At 38.7% G+C, this 20,451-nt stretch overlaps 1 pseudogene; it reads right to left on the bottom strand.

The window, feature by feature from the left end:
• LOC135363643 (large ribosomal subunit protein eL39-like) overlaps positions 1 to 20,451 on the bottom strand; it is an 86,354-nt pseudogene that overhangs the window by 17,248 nt on the left and 48,655 nt on the right.

Raw genomic sequence — 20,451 nt, 5'->3', positions numbered from 1 at the left:
AAGGTAGATTTCTTTGTTTAGCTTTGATATTTTGCAGAATGTATCACTTTCACAATCATAAGAGAAACATAAACTGCATTTGATTTGTGAGTTTACACTACAGCTAAATAGGAACGTGGTTCTGGAGTTCACTAGGGACTTGCAGGCCACTCTGTCATTCTCCTTTTGCCATCTGACATCTTAAAGGAAAGACAAAGTGGAGGTAAAAGAAATTACTACAAGGTGAGTATCAAATGCTGTTAACTCTCAAGGAAGGTGAAATATTCTTCCATGCAGATTTTTCTGATAGTACTCGGTCTTTCTCGGAACACAGCATTTGATCAGGTAACCTGACTGGTTCGGTGTGCCCCTCCAGTGATATTTTACCCGAATGCAGTGCACAGCGAGGAAACTAATTAACTTTGACTTCACTGCATCTATCCCCAGAAGACTCAGCTCTCTTGCTGTGTGGGTAGAATAATCAAGGAAAAATAAAACTTCCCCGAAGAGAAGAACTTCTCGTTCTGTTACTGTAAAACATGGAAGTGGAATAAGTTGTTAACCTTGGAAAGTAATGAACTGCAAACTCTTTCCATCTGTTTACTTAGGAAGGAAGGCAGGTGACCTCATCCTCACTGCCAGAGATGATTAGCTCTTTTTGCTCTGGCTTCTGCAGGATGCAGGACTGCTCATGTCAACAGCTTCACACACCAGGCCTGTCTGTGCCTATCCTCGCCAAAAGATGGGCAAGTCAACTAAGATGCCCAAAGCTGCAAACAGTAGTGAGCTAATGTCAACTAACCAGGCAGCTTTGTTACATGTTTCCCAAACACGCTCAGGGGAGGACATGAGAATTTAAAGCTCCTGGTCACAAGACCCAGGCACTGCATCTCCAGCTCAGAGCCTGAAATGTCATCCCCAATCAATCAGTTGTTAGGGATCACCAAATATTTCTGTAGCTTTTATATTCAGAATTGGCTAGAGTTGAGTATCACTTGAAGAAACCAGAGCTTATCACACATTCCATCAATATCATTTTTGCAAGTGAAATAACCAGTGGATAAACTTTGTCATGGGTGGCCAAAGTCTTGTTAATTGGACAGAGCACTTAGATGTTGGGTAGAAGATAATTTTCCTAAATTAGAAGCAGTTTTATAAAATTAAACCAACTTTGTAAAAAAAAAACTTCTGAAAAGCTCTGATCTCTTTTCACCAAGTCCCATGAATTGCAGGACTTTCTAGAATTGTTCATTTAAGATAATAAGAAAGGTTTGTGCACCTGATGGCTTTGATTTACTCTTTAGGCTACGAGTAAAATTTATACAAAACAAACCCACCACCCACATTCAGAATGATCGACAAAAATGAATACAGAAACCAAAGGGATTTCTAAAGGATCAAAAAAATTACCCTGCATGTTTTGAAAACATTAAAACCTTTTTTAATTGTTAGGCATTCTTATTTGAGACCGTCAATAACTTTTGATGATCAATTCTGACTTGACGACAGTTAGGAGGTTAGCAATTTTTTGTCTCAAACATTCTGAAGCTCCTGCAGAAAGATGTGAGATCTCCCCATGGTAACTTCAAGTTCCACGATTGAGGTTATATCACAACACATGAGAATAAGCAAAATGCTTTTGATACTGCTGCTCCTCACAGTCAAATTGCAAGGAAGGCTGCCATTAAAATTCTGCTTGATCCACACGTCAGCTCTTCCTTCATGGCTTAAACATAAAACAAGTTATTGGCCTTCAAAGAATATCGAACAAAAACATCATATGTCTTTGACATTTCATGCTCAATAGACGGTGTTTTCTGTTTTTCTGTTCTTAATTTTGACAACATTTGCTTATTTGAGGCATGGTACTCACGGGAACCACATTCTTTTGCTTTTGCTCACAACACCAAGGACCCAATTAATTAACATAGTAGATAAAATGGAAATCGATGCGGGCAATACATAACTTAAGCACAGTTACAGGATATGTTAACTTCCAGAGACAAAACTTGAAGAAAAGCCATGAGAAGTTTTGGCGATCTGCCTCCTTTGGAGATGTGGCAAGGAATCTAACACATTCCAAATATATTCTTTCATTCAAGTATTTAAATTTAAATTCTGGGCTCTCGAGTCGAATGTTTTAAAGGAATGTTCCTGGGGACTCTGGGGTGGGCTTCATCCCCCCAAATGTTGGGGGTACAGCCAGTTCATTGGGGCATAGTGGCGGATACAACAGTGCTCTGGTAACAATGCCGTCTACTAGCTGAGGGAATATCTGTGGTTCCACGCTTTTGCCTCCATTCGCTCATAAAAGAGGGCAATCTATACTCCGTGCCCTCAAGATGGGGTCGCTAAAGGATTGGGGGGAAGGGGGAGGATAGTGTCAATTTTTAGCTTTTGAGTTTCAAATTGACTTTGGAAATACATAGTGGGGCAGTAGTTTTAAAGAAAAAGCTTTTCAATCTCAAAAGGCCAGATGCTGAAGGAATCAAAGCCCAAAGCTAATTCCAAAAAGAACATACTTGGAAGAACACATGAGATATAAGAGCAGACTTTTGCTATTCAGTGATTAAAAAAAGAATCCCTCTGAACTGGAGGTGAAGCTGAATTTGAGGAGAAATGTGAGAGGATGATGTGGGCTCTGAGAAGAGGCAGGGAGCACAGGGCAACAGAGCCCTATATAAGTTTGGGGTCCAAAAGTAGGTGCCTCACTTCCCATTATGAGCCCTGGAGGTGGCAGACTTGCAAGACTCCCACCCCACTACAGTGTGTAAGCTTGCGTACAGAGATGGCTGCACGGATGACAGTGCTGGGGACAGCAATGCTGAGTTTGTCACAATCCCCGTGTAGTGTTGTAGAACAGTTCAACGCTTCACAAGCCCCAAGTGGGGATGCAATTTAAATGAGAAAGAGTGGTGAACTTTAAGAGGCCTCAAGTACAGATGAAGAGGACGCAGAAACAATCACAGCTATCACTACAGACAAGATAGGAAATGGGGTGTCCGACGTATCATCGTGGAGGGTTGACAATGACCATGGATGGTCATTGGACCATGGACCATGACATTTTAACAGATGCAAGCATGGATAGATGCCACAGAAGGACTAAGTGCTATACATGGGGCTTTGCCTTAGTGTTATGTAGTCTTCCAGAATTTAGATACAAGCTGGGAGAATAGGCAGAGGGATAATCCTAACTGCTCAGGACTGAGCATTCAATGCCTAAAGAAAGGATTTTGAGGTATCAAGAAAGTTCTGTTATAGAGGACATATTTGTACTGAAATTGACCTTTCTGCATGTATGTGTTTGGGGTTCCGAATCTCATACTCCCTTCCTGTATGAAAGACTAACTTGAGTAGATCTGCTGTCTAACTAGATACAGGAAACAATTCCATAAGCTCCATGATTACAGAGGCAAAGGAAAAGGCTGACACCTGAGGAAAAGTTGTGCTACTTCGGGTTATGTAATGTAGTCTTTTCCATAAGTGGTTAGTTAACATATCCATGTTTGCTCGTTTAACACAGGATTTGTCAAAAGCTCCTGGACCAAATCCAGCTGATGGCTGCCTTTTTTGTTACTGCTCGCCAAGTAGAATTTTTAAAATACCTTCAAACAGTTGAAAATAAATCAAAAGAATATATTGTGACATTCAAAAATTGTATAAAATTCAAATTTCAATGCCCCCAAATAAAATTTTGTTGGAAAGAGCCACACCTATTTGTTTATGAAAAGTAGCTTTTAAGCCACAATGGCAAGGTTACATAGTTAGACTATATAACCTGCACAGCCCAAAATATTTACCATCTGTTCATTTACAGAATAAGTTTGACAAGCCCAGATCTAGTAGCAGCTTCCAGGTTGAACAGACACAGAACCCAGAACATACTTTCCAGTTCATCAAATAAGCTTGCTAGAGTTCCCCAGCAGTTGTATATTAAATTAACTAAGCTCATGTTGAATTTGAGTGAGTTATAGATGAGTGTATATAAAGGTCTTAGAAGCAGAGTCTGACATACAATAAGCATCATCTAAGGGAGCTAGTGTTCTCATTTGTGATCCTGCATAATTTGAAATTGTACCTCTAGCTGCTACTATTCTGTAGTTTCAATATACTTATTATTTTTTTAAAGATTTTATTTATTTATTTGACAGAGAGAGAGATAGCGAGAGCAGGAACACAAGCAGCGGGAGTGGGAGAGGGAGAAGCAGGCTTCCCGCTGAGCAGGGAGCCCGATGCGGGACTCGATCCCAGGACCCTGGGATCATGACCTGACCGAAGGCAGACGCTTAACGACTGAGCCACCCAGGTGCCCCAATTATTATTTTTTTAAACTTGAAGGTCCAAGTTTCTATTCAACTTGCATGTCAATTAAAGTAAAAAGTCACCTCTACTTTACAAGTAAAACCAGTAACTGTCAATCATCATGCCTGTTTACTCTAAAATGTGGACCTAAAGTATGAAAAGATGTCAGTATTATTCCACAATAAATGACAAATAAATGCCTTGACTTTTTTGTTTCCAATAGAATGATATTTTATTTATTGCATGCCTTCCAAGAGTTAAGCATTCTAAGTGCATATTTTCACTGAATTCTAATCCCATTCCTACAAAATAGTGCTGTCTCCAGTCTACAGATGAGAAGAGTGGGGTTCAGAGAGACTAAAGCACTTGCTCATGGTTGTTGTTCATAAGTGACAGATCCCAGACCCAAACACTAGTCTAAATCTGTGCTCACCCCACTAAACTGTACCACTTTTTCTTTACAATTTCTAGTTTCGCCTATCATTCCCTCCCCTACTCAGTCTTCTTTCAACAAACTCCCATAAACATGCTGGTTGAGGAAAGCCAGCTGTTCAATGGGTAACCAGAAGCAAACTTAATTCTGTGAGCCAAGACCCTGCGTGTTAATCAACTCGCAGCCCTGCCCTCTGTGCGGCCATCTTTGGACCAACTGCCTCCTGGGGAGCGCAGCAGTTTGAATTGTCCATCCTCCTGTGGTGACAGTTTGGAATATGGAAAATATGTGCTTATCCTGATTTGTCTTGTGACATCTAGACACCATTTTCTTGGCCTTTGCTTACAGAGGTGGTGCCACCACTGTTGCTCTTCCCAAGAAGATAGTGAAAAGATTAGTGAGTCCTCATATCCCTTGACTCTAACAGGCGCATTGGCTACTCTCTATTGGACGTTTTGGGTTTTATAACCTCATCGCTTTGATCCCCATGTGAGCACTTTCTGGGCATGATAGGCCTCCATGTTCTCTTTAAAAGTTTACTACTTAAAAACTGAAGAGAACACAAGAGTTTCAACCTAATTTTCCAAATTAGCTAATTTATTAACCCATCTGAAAGTATATTCAACTGATAATTATTTTCTTCCCTCACTCAGACCTCCCCAAATTGAATTTGCCAGTCTCTGGTGGCATGTTTAGGACTCTCTTCTCTGCCAAATTGAGATTTTTAAAATGTGTTGATTAATAAACACCCCCAAGTTTGAGGCTTTATGACACCTCACGTATTACTGATTCTTAATAAATCCTTCTTGGCAGCCTTGGGATATTTCTTATGATCTTTCCAAATATGTTTAGGTAAACAATTTGATTCAGTTCAGCATAAAGCTGAACAATGAGCAAATGTTATGTGCAAAGCAGGTACAAAGTAAAGAGGCACTCTGCCCAGGGAGAGCTTTACTAGTCAGAGTGGTACAAAGATAAAGTTAAAAATGGACTTCGTGCTTGCCTTCAAGTGTACCTGTATATGAGTTAAGTTGTGTCCCCCAACCATCACCGCCAAAAAGATATGTCAAAATCCTAACCCCCAATATCTAGGAATGTAATTTTATTAGGGGCTTTGCAGATGTAATCAAGCTAAGATGAAGTCATTAGGGTGAACCCTGATCCAATGTGACTGGTGTCCTGCTAAGAAGGAAGCTTGGACACACACACACAGGAAGCACACCAGGTGAAGGCAGAAGCACACAGATAGGAGATACACCTATCTGTAGGAGATCCTACACAGATAGGAGAACACCATGTGAAGACAGAGGCAGAGACTGGAGTTATGCCACCACAGCCAGGAATACCTGGAGCTTCTGTAAGCTGGAAGAGGCAAGGACAGACCCCCCCACCCCCCACCCGCCCGCCCAGAGGCTTCACAGGGTACATGGCCCTGCCGACAACTTGATTTTGAACTTCCAGCCTCTAGAAGTGTGAACGAATACATTTCTGCTGTTTTAAGGAACCCAGTTTGTGGTACTCTGTTTTGGCCCCATAGGAAACAAATACTGTGGTATACACAAGTCCTATACACAAATGAGTGGTAAAGAGTGAGTGATCAGAATCCTAGAAGTGGGATAAAGATGTGAGGAAGACTCAGAATTAGGAATCAGGGAAAGTTTCCTGGGGTAAAGACATGAGATCTTAAGATATGTAGGAATGGTAAGTTATAGATGTCTGGAAATGGAGTGCAGGGAATTCTAGATGGAGGGAATTGCATTTGGATAAATGTCAGAGAGCAAAGAGGAGAAGCACAGCATGATAAGGGAAAAGGAGAATGAAGGGGGAAGCTAGAAGAAAGTGTGCAACCAGATGATGGGTGTGGAGGGACTGAATGCTAAGGATTTTGCTGTTAGGGAAATAAGGAAACTATTGAAGGGTTTTGAGGAGGTGAGTGGCAATAGCAGGACTCTGTTCTAAGGAAAATGCCTAATCGCTTCTGTGTAGGTTAAGTTGAAAAGGGGAAAGATTTGGAGGCAAGGAGACAAGATAATAGGCTATTACAGTAGCCCGATATACCTGCAATGAGGAATTTATCTAGAATAGTTGTAATGATAATTGAAAAGGACAGAAATGTGCATGAGGTGATATCACAGAAGTACAATGGATATCACTGGACTTGGATTTGGGAGATTTGGATTTGGGAGATGAGTTACAGACAGGAGTTATATCTGTCATCTCTTGCCACCATAATCCTGTGTAACAAGAATCATAAAACCTCAGTGACATACAATAAACAGAAAACATTTATTTTTGCTCATGTGTTCATGGGTTGGCTAGACAGGTCAGCTACCTGAGCTAGGCTGGCGGAGGGGAAGGAAGGCTGACTCAGGCATCTGCCAGGCTCTCTGCCAGGCTCTCTCCTCCACCCAGGACCCTCGCTGGGACAACAAGGCTGACTCTGCCTTTCCCACTGTCTCATCCTCTAGCCGAATGGTGTGGGTATGTCCTCATGGGAAAGGCAAAGAAATAAAAGCATGAGTATAAATGTGCAGAATGCTTTGAAGACTGTTTGCATCATGTTTGGTCTCACTGACCCAAGAAAATTACACAGTGAAGCTGGCGATCAGGGTGGGAGAGGACTAAAAAAGTTACAGAGCAAAGAGTATAGATACAGGGAAGCCATTAACTGGGTCCAAAAATACAATCAATATACTACAGGAGTCAAATAGGATTTCAAATTTTTGTGGGAGAAATAATAAAATTTTTATCCTTGTAAAGTCCTAGTCTTTCTTCAAAACTCAATTCAAGCATCACCTCTTCTGTAAAATCTTATCTCTAGCTCCTCTAAACTGTGATGGCTTCTTGTACGTATTTCCATTATTTAACTGATCATGAATTCTACTTGGCTGTTTTGTGTCTGCCTCCTTATACTTAGCTGTGCCTCCCTAAGGGCCCAGACCACACTGCTCTGCAGTCTCAAGAACTAAGTTCAAATGCCAACTCCACACCTTACTAGCAAGTTCTTTTCTGTGCATCTCTATCTGTAGTCAGGGCATACAAGCAATGCCCACCACACGTGTTGTTGTGAGAATAATACAAAGTAATGTGTGAAAAGCCCCAGAAATGTTAATGATTATTCTGATCACATGTCATTATTTTCATTTTCATGGATACGTACTCCATGCAGTGCTTAAGACATAAAAGACATTTTTTTTAAAAAGTCTTGAGTGAATGTGAACAGACAAAATATATGAGATGAAGCAGGTGCTACTGAACATGAAAGCCAATGGCGGGATATTGGATGGACTGAGCATGGAGGAGGCAGAAGGGCATGGGATTCAGAGAATCAAAGGAAAAGCTGGCCTTGGAAAGAGGAACTCACATGCCTGACTAAGCACATGTATGTTGAAAGTTTTCTTTGAATAGCAAGCGTTTCAATTATCATAATTACAGTTTTGGTCACTGATCTTGTTTTTTGCTGTTTTAATGTGTTTAAAGGCACAGAGGGCACATCAGATGACGCTTTCTCTAGATCAGTGAGGATCTGAAAAGAAAAACCTACCTATCACATCCTGATAGCATGTTTCACCTCAAATGTAATGGGATATAGAAGACATCTTTAGACATATTAAAATATTTCACCCTCTAAGGCTCTGCACCAGGTTTCACAAAAACACACCGTGATCATTGCTTTGCTTGACTTGTTCCAACAGCCGCTTTCTTGACTTGACAGTTGGGGCACAAGTATAGTTATGCCCCCATGTAATCGGGCCTCTTTGCTTATAACAAAGTGAGAAGCTAATTAAGAGCAATATAGCTAATAATGATCTGCCAGGATTAATAAAATTTAATATAGTACATGAACTGTCCAGGTGTCAGAAGCATGTATTAAGAAGCAGTATCTAAGAGGGAAAAAAAATCTAGTTACCAATATGCAGGTGAGAAGCACTGGCGGGGGGGGGGGGGGAAGCCATACTATATTTTCATTAACTTCATATTTTAGAATAGGATCTTTGTCAGAGTTAAATGGAACAACAGAAAGTTACAGTTGGATAGGAACTTAATGATTCCTTTCATTTCTCTGATAAGCAGTGTTAGAGGCCAGGGGAATGTGCCCGAGAGCATGAAGAGGAAGAGCCAGGTAGGATTGTGTTGGTTCACTGCTGTAAGGCCAGCAACAGAGAACTACCTTGTGTTCAGTAAGCACTTACTCAGATAACAACTAAATGAATAAATGATTGATTGAAACTCATGTATTCTGACTCGTAGCTCAAACATTAAGCATAACACATTCCTTTCTATTATGATAGAAGAATTCTAAAGAATATGTAATATATCTTTTTAATCAAAAAGAAATTGTTTATCTCTTACTCAATTTTTATCTCAATAGTGCTCTAGAAAAGAAACTAAACCAGAAAAATGCACAATTGAATCCAAGGATAATTAGTGCTACAAAAAAAAAAAAAATCATTTAAGTGAGTCTGCCTAAACTGGGGATGAAAAATTTTATATTACATCATGAAGAGAGATGAATTAAACTTCAGTCTTGAAAACTGAAAGTATGAATAATGAAAAGAAGTTGGTTTAATTTGTATCTTTAAAAAATTCATGTCATAATTGCAATTTTGCACTAGTTTTTAGAACAAATAAACAATGAATCAAGTGTTCCTTGATCTGTTGAGAAATATGTATTTTCTATGGAAATTGTGTTATGACACGTTCTATCCTCCAAATCTAAATTTCATATCACAGATGCAAAGATGCTACTTGTCTTCCAGGTTCACCTCTTAATCTTATGGTTCTCAAATCATTCCTTGTTGAAAGCCCATCATGTGCAAACCATGTTGCTCCTCTCCTCAGATCTAAGCCTCACATTTCTTGGGCCATTTGACAGTCAAGCAGTTCTCCCATGTCACTTTGGAAAGCTTGGCTCTTTTGTGCTTTCACTTTTCCATCAAACTGAATTGTATTCTTGAATTACATATACGTCTGATAATCTCAAGGCACTGATTGACAAAGATGTGAATTAACACCAATACAGGTGTTACAAAAAGAGGGATATTTGATTGGGCATTAATTTTATTGACACTCAGTTACTAATTAATATTTTTGTATTTTGAATATTTGTGCTTCTCAACACAATTTGATGATCTATTTTCAGATAACAAATAAATAAATGAATGATATTTCTTGAGCACTTTATATAGACTAGGAGTTCCAGGGAATGTGTCCAAAATGTCTTGGACATCACATTCAAATGGAATTTCCTGAGAAATACCACTTTTTGAATCATCTTAGAAGTTCCCACCTTCAGCTTACCTGCTTCTCCCCTCCTCCCTTCAACACCCATAAGCACAAATCTCTAAAGTCTATTAACCTCTGCCACACCTGACTTCTTCAGATTCACTCACCAAATTAGTTTTTTACAGGGGCACTTGGGTGGCTCAATCAGTTAAGCATCTTGGTTTTGCTCAGGCCCTGATCTCAGGGTCCTGAGATAGAGCCCTATGTCTGGCTCCATGTTCCGCTCAGAGTGTTTGTCCCTCTCCCTTTGTTCCTCCCCTCCGCCTCAAATAAATAAATAAAATCTTTAAAAACTAGGTGTTTTGTTTTTTTTTTACAGAAAGCCCCCACTTTTCCAAATCAAGTTTAGAGGCCATGAGAGAAAACAGAAGTTAAAGTACATGACATTTCTCCCATCATACTCTAAGAATAAAAGCTTTCCAACCATCTTCAGTTTTGATTCTCCTTTCTGAAAGTTGGAATTGATCTCACTAGCAGATATATATTCACTGAGACCATCTCTGGGGCTAGATATAAGTTATATTCTATAGGTTTTAATACCTATATAAAATCATATATATTACTACCTTAAATCATAGTTTAAAAATGACAAGCTAGGGGCGCCTGGGTGGCTCAGTCAGTTAAGCATCTGCCTTTGGCTCAGGTCATGATCTCAGGGTCCTGGGATGGAGCTCCCTGTCAGGCTCCCCACTAAGTAGAGAGCCTGCTTCTCTCTCTCTCCCTCTACCTGCTGCTCTGCCTACTTGTGCCCTCTATCTCTCTGTCAAATAAATAAATAAAACCTTTAAAAAAATGACAGGCTAACTTCTTAATGGTAGGAGTTATAAGCCTTCAAATATCTTAACTATGTATTACTTACATATAGAATGACTTAATTTATTATGTTGAAAACAAGGATAGGCTGTAAGTTGAATAAAATAACGTTTCCCCCTTCCTTATATAACTTCTTTGGTTGTATAACATTCAGAGAAAGACAACATTAGGAGTCTTAGTTCATGATTTATTCAAACTCTGAACCATAATGCAAACAGCTAGAAATGTAAATTCTAACGATTATTCTCTTTTCATTACAAGGGGAAAATATTTTCTGAACAGTCTATTTTATATGAATTCTGATAACAGTTTCATTTGTCTTTTTACATAAATTTCAACATAATTTTCTTTTTTAAAAAAAACATTTATTTATTTTAGAGAGGGAGAGGGAGAGAGAGCACAGTGGGGAGGGGCAGAGGGGGAGAGACAGTCTTAAGCAGACTCTGCACTGAGCAAGGAGCCTGATACAGGGCTCAATCTCACAACCCTGAAATCACAATTGAACTTAAACCAAGAGTCGGATGCTTAGCCAACTGCACCACCCAGGCATCCTTCAACATAATCTTCTAAAAGTCTTTAAAAAAGTAATATACACGCTTTAAAAATGGTTGACTCTGTAGGTGTTCTTACACTAACAATAATGTTTGATGAGCTTTCTTGTAATCGTGAAAAACAGTCTCTTAATTCAACTTAATTTACTGCCATCCAACTGGTATTTATTGAGCACCTGACCTAAGGCAGCAATTGTAGAGATTTAAAAGATTATAAATTAATTTGCTCCCCCAATTAGATTATAATCTGGTAGAGGAGTTAATGTTTACAGATATGAAACTATCACAGACTTAAGAGATGAATTAAAGTTGGCTTAAAATTGTGTGACCTCCATAGACAGCTACCTGGGTGTCCCCAACTCTTTGGCATCCCCCTTCTCTTTAATATTTAAATACAACTTGGCTTTTTCTCATGTACTATGAAAAACCCAGTAACCATTCCAATAGCTGAGAATTACTGGTGAGGCATATCTCTTAATTTCCTCTTGCTTCAGTTTTCTTTTCTTTTTTTAAGATTTTATTTATTTACTTGACACAGAGAGAGAGAGAGCACAAGCAGGGGGACTGACAGGCAGAGGCAGAGGGAGAAGCAGGCTCCCCACTGAGCAGGAAGCCCGACTGGGGGCTCCATCCCAGGACCCTGGGATTATGACCTGAGCCAAAGGCAGACGCTTAACCAATTGAGCCACCCAGGTGCCCTTGGTTCAGTTTTCTTATTCTAGTCTTTAATGATTTTATATGTGGCATCTCACCTCTGCAGCTGCTATCCTTGGGCTGCGCAGCTTTGCCCCCACCCGGCCATAGCTCTTATTCCTTCACTCCTCCAGAAGCCATTGATACAAGACAGAACTTTACTTAAAAATGGAGAGAATGGAAGGTGGGGTTTACAGCACAGGACAAACATTAAAATTAAATGTGTATATTCTTAGCCAGTCCCAGGCATGAGTGACTTTTCACTGTCCATACTTCCCTAGGGCTATGGACTTAGCTACATTGTCTCAGACTTTCCTGTCCCGTCTTCTTCCCCAGCATTTCCAAACTTCTTACTCTCTCTTATACACAATCTCAGATAATCCACATGTCTACCCTTTAATTCTGAAGAACAATTTGGCACCCTTTTGTAATACATGCTGTGGGGAAGTCTCACTACTCCCAAAGAGCCTGTCAAGCAATCTCTCCTTAAAAAGAATCATCTCCCCTTGAGCCCTCCTATACTGTTGGTGGGAATGCAAGCTGGTGCAGCCACTCTGGAAAACAGTGTGGAGGTTCCTCAAAAAGTTGAAAATAGAGCTACCATATGATCCAGCAATTGCACTATTGGGTATTTACCTCAAAGATACAAATGTAGGGATCCAAAGGGGTACATGCACCCCGATGTTTCTAGCAGCAATGTCCACAATAGCCAAACTGTGGAAAGAACCAAGATGTCCATCGACAGATGAATGGATAAAGAAGTGGTATATATACAATGGAATATTATGTAGCCATCAAAAGGAATGAGATCTTGCCATTTGCAACGACGTGGATGGAACTGGAGGGTATTATGCTGAGCAAAATAAGTCAAACAGAGAAAGACATGTATCGTATGACCTCACTGATATGGGGAATTCTTAATCTCAGGAGGCAAACTGAGGGTTGCTGGAGTGGGGGGTGGGGTGGGAGGGATGGGGTGACTGGGTGATGGACACTGGGGAGGGTATGTGCTCTGGTGGGCGCTGTGAGTTGTGCAAGACTGTTGAATCTCAGATCTGTACCTCTGAAATAATGCAATATATGTTAAGAAAAAAGAAAAAAGAACAAGAGGGCAGGAGGGGAGAATGAAGGGGGGGAAATCGGAGGGGGAGACAAACCATGGGAGACGATGGACTCTGGAAAACAAACTGAGGGTTCTGGAGGGGAGGGGAGTGGGAGGATGGGTTGGCCTGGTGATGGGTATTAAACAGGGCATATTCTGCATAGAGCACTGGGTGTTGTGCACAAACAATGAATCACGGAACACCACATCTAAAACTAATGATGTAATGTATGGCGATTAACATAACAATAAAAAAATCCAAAGAAAAGAATCATCTCCCCTTATATAAAAATGTTACTTATCTAGTATGTGAAAGTGGTTATAGTCAGTTTAGTCAGTTCTGGTTTTGAATATAATTTTTTTTTATCTTCATGTTACATGAACAAGTGAGAATCAGTAAGAGAGAGCTCCCTGGGTTGGACTTGTCTGTCAGGCTTTGTGGAGAAAGTAGGAATTGGGCCAGATCAAAGGGTCATTAGTACTTGAGTAGATTGAGAAGAGGAAGATATTCCTACATAGCCAAACAAATAAGGATTGAAATATGGAACTGTGCCTGAGTTACATGGGAGAGAGAGAGAAGTGCTTGACCAGAACTGAGACATGGTGAAGAGCAGAATGTGAGCTCAGAGAAATAGTTTGGTGACTTATAGCCAATTATAGCATAACTAGACGGCATGAAAAAAATTCAAACTTGGAATAGGAGAAAACAAGAAATGGAGCTTCTGTGAGATTCTTTAACAGATGTCCGACACGGTAAAGAAATATTTGGAAAAGATTAGTTGATGTAACAGAGATGTGTCAATAGAATAAAAGCCTAGAGGCAGAGAAGTCAGTGTGTATGATAGGGCAGTATCTGTGAGGTGAGGCTGAGGACATGAGCCAGCCTGCCAATACTGGAAGGGAGGTGGGTGGTGAGAATTGAGAAATAATGGCAAGGATCCACCATGCTTAAGCTCAAGGCTGCTGACCAGCATCACTGCCTGGATAGATTTGGTGATGAGCTGGGACAGGGAAGTGAACAGGAGGGGAGGTAGCTACTCTCCAAACTGATGGGATTGTGTCAAAGCTATGATTCAGTGGCAATTTCTACTCCAGCTACCTCTCAGGACTTCCCTTTGGACCTTTCCAGATTTTTGTACCACTGTTTGCTAATATAACTATGGATAACTTTAAAATATGTATATATTTAACCTTTTACAAACTTTTTATTGTTTTATATAACAAAGGTAGTGAATGCTGATTGAAGAAAATGGATAAAGGTAATATAAAATAAATACATCAATGATCCACCATCTAGACATACACCCTTCTGACATTAAGCCGTTGAATGCGCTATATTTTTACAAATTGATACATAAACACATTAAGCTCAAGCTGGTCTTCCGTCTAGTTCATACTGTTTTTTAAACTTTGACTTCTGTAAAAGCTTTTTTAAAAAGGCAAGTTCATTAAGCTTTCTGTTTTGTTTTCTCCATTTAGAGCAATAAAGAAAAGAACACTTGGTATTAGTATTGCCAGGGTAGAGTGGTTGAAAAAAGAAAGCTGATGTGAAAAAGCAAGATTCTCAGAAAGAGCCCCATTAACAGGAATGTGTTTCAAGCTTTGTGATTTCATTCTTTTTGGCCAATGACATGAGCCTTCTCAGAAACTTCATATTTTCAAATCACCCATGTTTAATAAAGCAAGCATTGGAAAAGTACCTAAAGCTAAGAAAGATATCTTGTACCCTGAATTTACACTTACCCAACATTCACAAGGATTTGTTTTACAGGCACTATTTTTTTAAAGAAAGGTTTTCTTTCTGCCGTTTATGGTAGCCAGGAGTGAAAAACATAATAAAATACGTTATTTGAAACCAAAGACAACAGAACGTTATGAGATGTCATTTATTTTGTTTAGTAACTTTAGCTACAGAAAGCTCAACAAATCCTACAGAGAGCTATTCTTTAGAATGGAGAACTATTTTCTATCCCTTAATGATGACATATTTCTAAAGAAGAATGACTTGCCATTATCTCCTTAGGGTTCTAAACATAGCTAGAAGTCAATTTTAAAGTCTGCTATAAGTTGTAAGGTTTTTAACAGTATAACCCTTGTTTTTCTAGTCTCAGGTCTGACAGTAAAATATATTTGTTATTTTCAAGAGTTTTATAGACCTTCACTACTTCCCGGAAAATACGATGAATAGGAAGAAAAAATGAGCTAACTTGGTAAAGTAACCTGGGGATACAGAGATGAGATCCGGTGCAAATTTGTCAATGACCAGTGTGTTGACCTCGAAAAGGTCATTTAACCTCTTTATATTTAGACTTGATGCTAGTATATTTTCAACGATTCTTCTCATTTAACGAAGCCATTACTTATATGGAATACTAGAAAAAAATCAGACCAACAATGATTTTCTAAGCACAGAGTGTGTAAAAGACTGTTGACACGTTAAGCAGAGTTACCTACCCGTCACGCGGAGAAGTCAAGCTGCCCACACATCCCATAGGTTGCCCTCATTGTACACTCTTGAAAATGGATGCCTAATGATCTAGGAGAAAAACACAACAGCCACACACCTGTGACTTCTTCAGTATTCAAAAATGTTGAGGAGCAATTTTAACTAAAAAATACTATGGATAAACGGCCTCAGGACCAAACAATTTCACATCTTAGAAGAAGGTCAAAGCAATGCATATGTAACTCTGGGTGAATTATCTATTGATGCTTTCAAATTAAAGAGAGCTTGCATGGTATTATCCTCAGCCTCCTGTTTCCCCCTTACTTTCCCTTAAAGAGGCTTATGACTTCAGTACTTTGGGCCATGCAGTGCTTTTATTTCCATGAGTTGAAGAGGGCACCAGTCCTACAATACATTCTAGCTAGACAGGGAAAGCAGGGGAGAGGTGAACAAAGCCATCATCCCAGTTCTGTGACTTCTAGCGCAGCCCTATCATTTCAGTTTGCTACTGGAGTTGTTCCAGATCAAATTACAAGTTGAGAAGAGGGTCGCTTGTTGTTTATGCATCCTGAGAGAAAACAAAATAGGTCACCAGAGAGCAATGAGTCTTTACTCTTGATATATCTTCTGGCAAGCAACATACATTTATCGAGCACCCACTAGATGCCTAGTGCTGTGCTTGGCCCTGCTGGAGAACAGATGAAGATGGGCTGGGTTTCTTTCCTCAAGTTTTCATTTAATTCAAGAGAAAAGTTGAAAATACATCACATCGATCATGCCTGGCAAACAAAGTGAGGATCAGTGGGCCAGCAGCACTAGGTCACCTCGGGTTTCTTGGAAATGTGGACTTTTGGGCCTTACCCCTGCGCTACTGAGTCAGAAGCTGTATTTTACCAAGCTCCCCAGGTAATTTTGCATGCAAACGAAAGTTTAAGAAGTACTGACAAACAGAACAATATTTTCTCCTCTCACAAATCTATGCACAACGTTATAAATGGCCGCTGGCCCAACTGCGTGCCAAGACTGAATGTGCATGTTGTGCGAGACAAGGAATCATTTAAATGAAATATGCCTACAGAGTTGGAGATACAGTAGACCAGCTTAGCAAAGAGGCTGTTGTTCATTTTTAGTGCTCTTGGAGTATAAAAAAGAAGACATTATTTTATTTAGCTTGCTATTTGTAGACCACTAAAAGCTAAAAATGACTTCATTAAAGGGAAGAAACATCTACAGTCTGAAATACGTTTACATCAGTTTACAAGGCTAAAGAAGATAGCATCTGGAGGTTATTCAATTCTATAAAAGATTTTGTGATTTAGTGATTAAGATTCTTGTCTCCTTATCCTTTTTCTGGAATTAGCATATCTCTAGGATTTATCAACAAAAAGAGACCTATCAGCTAATGAAGGATTTTACTCAAAGGACGTTTCTGTTTGTATGTAGGAAAACAAAAAGTAGCAGGATGAGTTGTGGAAAGCTACAGCATGTAATTTAAATACATCATAGGTAATATAATATCAAAGTATTTTCATATTTAAGAGTTATTTAAAATCAAAGACAGCCAATTTTTGTACTCAGTAAGATAAACTTGAAATCAATTTTAAAGTGATGATTGATATCGGTATAAAATGTGCAACACTTGCTTTGTATCACTGGACTATGAGGGAAACACCTAAGAATTTTTAATGATTACTAAATTGCTCTTTCAAGGTACTGATTACACTTTGCACTATATTGTGCAATTAGGTAGATGTATAATTATTACACATTACCATCATATTACTATTCTTATACATTCATTCTTTATTCTTTTAGATCCCTTAAAGAATCAATGACATTCCTGGAAGCTAAAATAGATTTCATTTACATTAATGAAGATTGTGATTAGTTGATGGAAAATAATTCTATGCAAGTTCCTGTACAGAATTATCCTTTACAGGCCTTTCACATAACTCTCTACTCTTTGTTTGATATTAGTATTTGTGGAGTGAAATGTAGTTCAAAAGAAGTAAGGAGTTCTTGCTTCCTTCTTTTCTGGATTTCTTCTTTTCAGGATTAATCACATTAATCACTAAATGCAATTTATGAAAATCACATTTGGTCATTGAAGAACTATTTTTTTTTCTCCTTTGTGTACTTCAATTCCCAATAGTGATGATATCTTACCATTAGCTATGAGAAGGAATATAGTCGTGTTCCTAAAAGAAATTAAAAATACACTTTATTCCTGGTATATCTGTATTAATAGGAATATAAATTTGTACGAACATTGCAAAGGCATTTGCTTCCATCCAAAGTATTTGTCTTGCTTACTGTGATGCCATGGGATCCGTGTTAAGAGAGACTTAAAAGATTCGTATATAAAAGGCCCATGCATTCTTAGGCTAGAGAAAGGGGTTTTGTGCTGTTGTTCTATTTGTTTGTTTTTGGTTTTTAACGAGTTAACTATTACTACCTCTAAAGTGTGAGGTGCGTCAAGAATACAAATACTTCAGAAAAAGAATATAAATATGTAAGTATATGTTTAGGGAGAAATGTGAAATACATTTATATTTCTATAAGTGTCTATATTTATATAAAATGAATAAATGTATATAAAAATGTCAAACAGTAAGACAATTAGTTCCAGAATCTAAAAGTTCCGGTGTGTCATATTCTTTAGTTAGATACTAAGCTATTTCTTCTCAAAGTTACAAATTTACTGTAAAAATGCACTTTGGATTTCATGTTCATCATGAATGTTTTACAATTTGAGACACATAAAAATTATTTTTTTAAAGTAATATCTACACCCAACATGGGACTCGAACTTACAGCCCCAAGGTCAAGTCACATGCTGCACCAACTGAGCCAGCCAGGCGTTCTTAAAAACTATTTTTAATAGGGTGAGTAGTTTCTATTTTCTCAAGCAGACTTTCCAATATTTATTTCATAATCATATCCTCATAGTTACAGTTACCTTTAATTACAAAAAAAAAAAAAAGACCCTATTCTAACAATTTGCTGGATGCATGAAAGAATCAATATCTCATCTTTTCAGTATGAGGTAAGTCGACTTGTGGGACAGTCTCATACAGATGCATGGAGATGTTGGTTACCAATATAAAGAAAACTTAAATACAGTTCAGTGGTATTTTAAGTCTCAGAAATTAATAAATCAGACAAAATCAATTTTTATGAGAATGGCCTAAAATAAAAAATCACAAAGGAAGACAAATACTACTCCAACAACCTACTGTAATGAAGCCAGGGTCAGGATAAGAAGAAAATTCGTCCAGGTAAAGGTTTCATACTAAAGTTTCTCTCTTCATTTTCTCGATGTTTATATAGGAATCACAGCCAGGGTTTTTCCATACACAATTTTTTGTAAGTGGAAATCTGAATCTTCATGGAAAGTTACATATTCTCTAAAATGTGCCTTACCATTAGAGCTTCTATAATGATGGATAAAGAAAAGGGCATTCTGGAGACATAATGAATACCTATTTGGATCCACAAGACTGAATCATCTGCTTTACAGAATTCAGGGTAAATTCTCTGCAAAACTCTAATTATGTAACTGACAGAATTTTCGTAGTTTTGTTCTTCTGCTTAAAGGTCTTGTTTACATGGGAACTCATTCACATATGTGATAAAGAACTATGTGATGCTACTTTGTCCTATAATGTGGTATATGAAAGGGTCTTTTCTGGAATACAAACTAAACGGTATTTTCTTTACAATTCAGTTAATTTCATAACATAATATATACAAAATCCCTACTATGTGAGAAGTACAAGACCTTGTGTTTGACCCTACAAGGGATGGGGATATAACAGGGTAAATGTGACATAATCTAACAAGATTTCAATCTTATAAAGAAAACAGAACAAATGGCATTAATTACTCTACTATAATCTCCCCCCAAAAGTGTCACAAGAATGATTTCACCAAGGAATAGACATGTAGAGGACGGAGATAATTTCTTAATAGAGAAGGCTGAGGGAAAAGACATTTGATTCCACAATCTATATAGCAGTTATGATGTTTTCAATATACATATTCAGGTATGCATTAAAAAAATGTTACAAGCTTAGTTTCATAGTTTTTGGTCAATGGCATCATACCTCACGGGCATCTGCTGGGACATCCAAATTCCCCCATGGTCTCCCTCAACAGTCCTGAATTTATTGTCTTCCTCACCTCCACTTGTAGGCCTCTCCCATATCGCTTCCATGGCACAGAAGACTCTGGGACCATCCCAGCCCCCTCTGCTTAGACACACTGAGCTGCTTCCTAAGATTCTCAGTGGGAATATGGAAAGTCCTTTTTTAATTTCTCTATTCTTTGGAGTCCTCTAAATTTTTCTGCAGCTGTTATCACCTCTTTCCTTTAGGGGACACTACCTTGAGGTGGAGAGACTTTGTGGCAAAGATCCATAGTAGTGTACACAAAATGTATAGCATATTGAAAAACGGTTAAGATTTTGCCCTGCTGAGATAACAGAGTGAAGCACTCTCTACATACTGCAAATAGGAAAGTTTGGAGGCCAGTCATTTTCAACCTACCACCTCAAAAAGATGGGCTGGATGGGGAGGGGTAGAGGGATGCGTACTTTGTCTGGTTTGTTTGGGTGAGATGACAAGTAACAGGAGATGATTCAGGCAATATCCTGCCTGGAGTGAAGTCATGTACATGGCAGAATAGCCATTCCCTCATTCTTTCTTCCATGAACGATTCTTTCTTCCATTCTTCTTCCATTCCATTCTTTCTTCCATCTAACTTGTAGATGTATCTTATGCTCTATCCAAGCACATGTATCTTTGAAGTCAAGCCTAATTCATACTGAATCCTCAGCACCTAG

The sequence above is a fragment of the Mirounga angustirostris genome, unplaced genomic scaffold (assembly GCF_029215605.1).
Source record: "Mirounga angustirostris isolate CCGP_5_RB_7025 unplaced genomic scaffold, mMirAng1.0.hap1 SCAF_2, whole genome shotgun sequence".
NCBI classification, from domain to species: Eukaryota; Metazoa; Chordata; class Mammalia; order Carnivora; family Phocidae; genus Mirounga; species Mirounga angustirostris.
The sequence above is the reverse complement of the archived record's forward strand: the minus strand, read 5'-3'. Positions and strand labels throughout refer to the sequence as shown.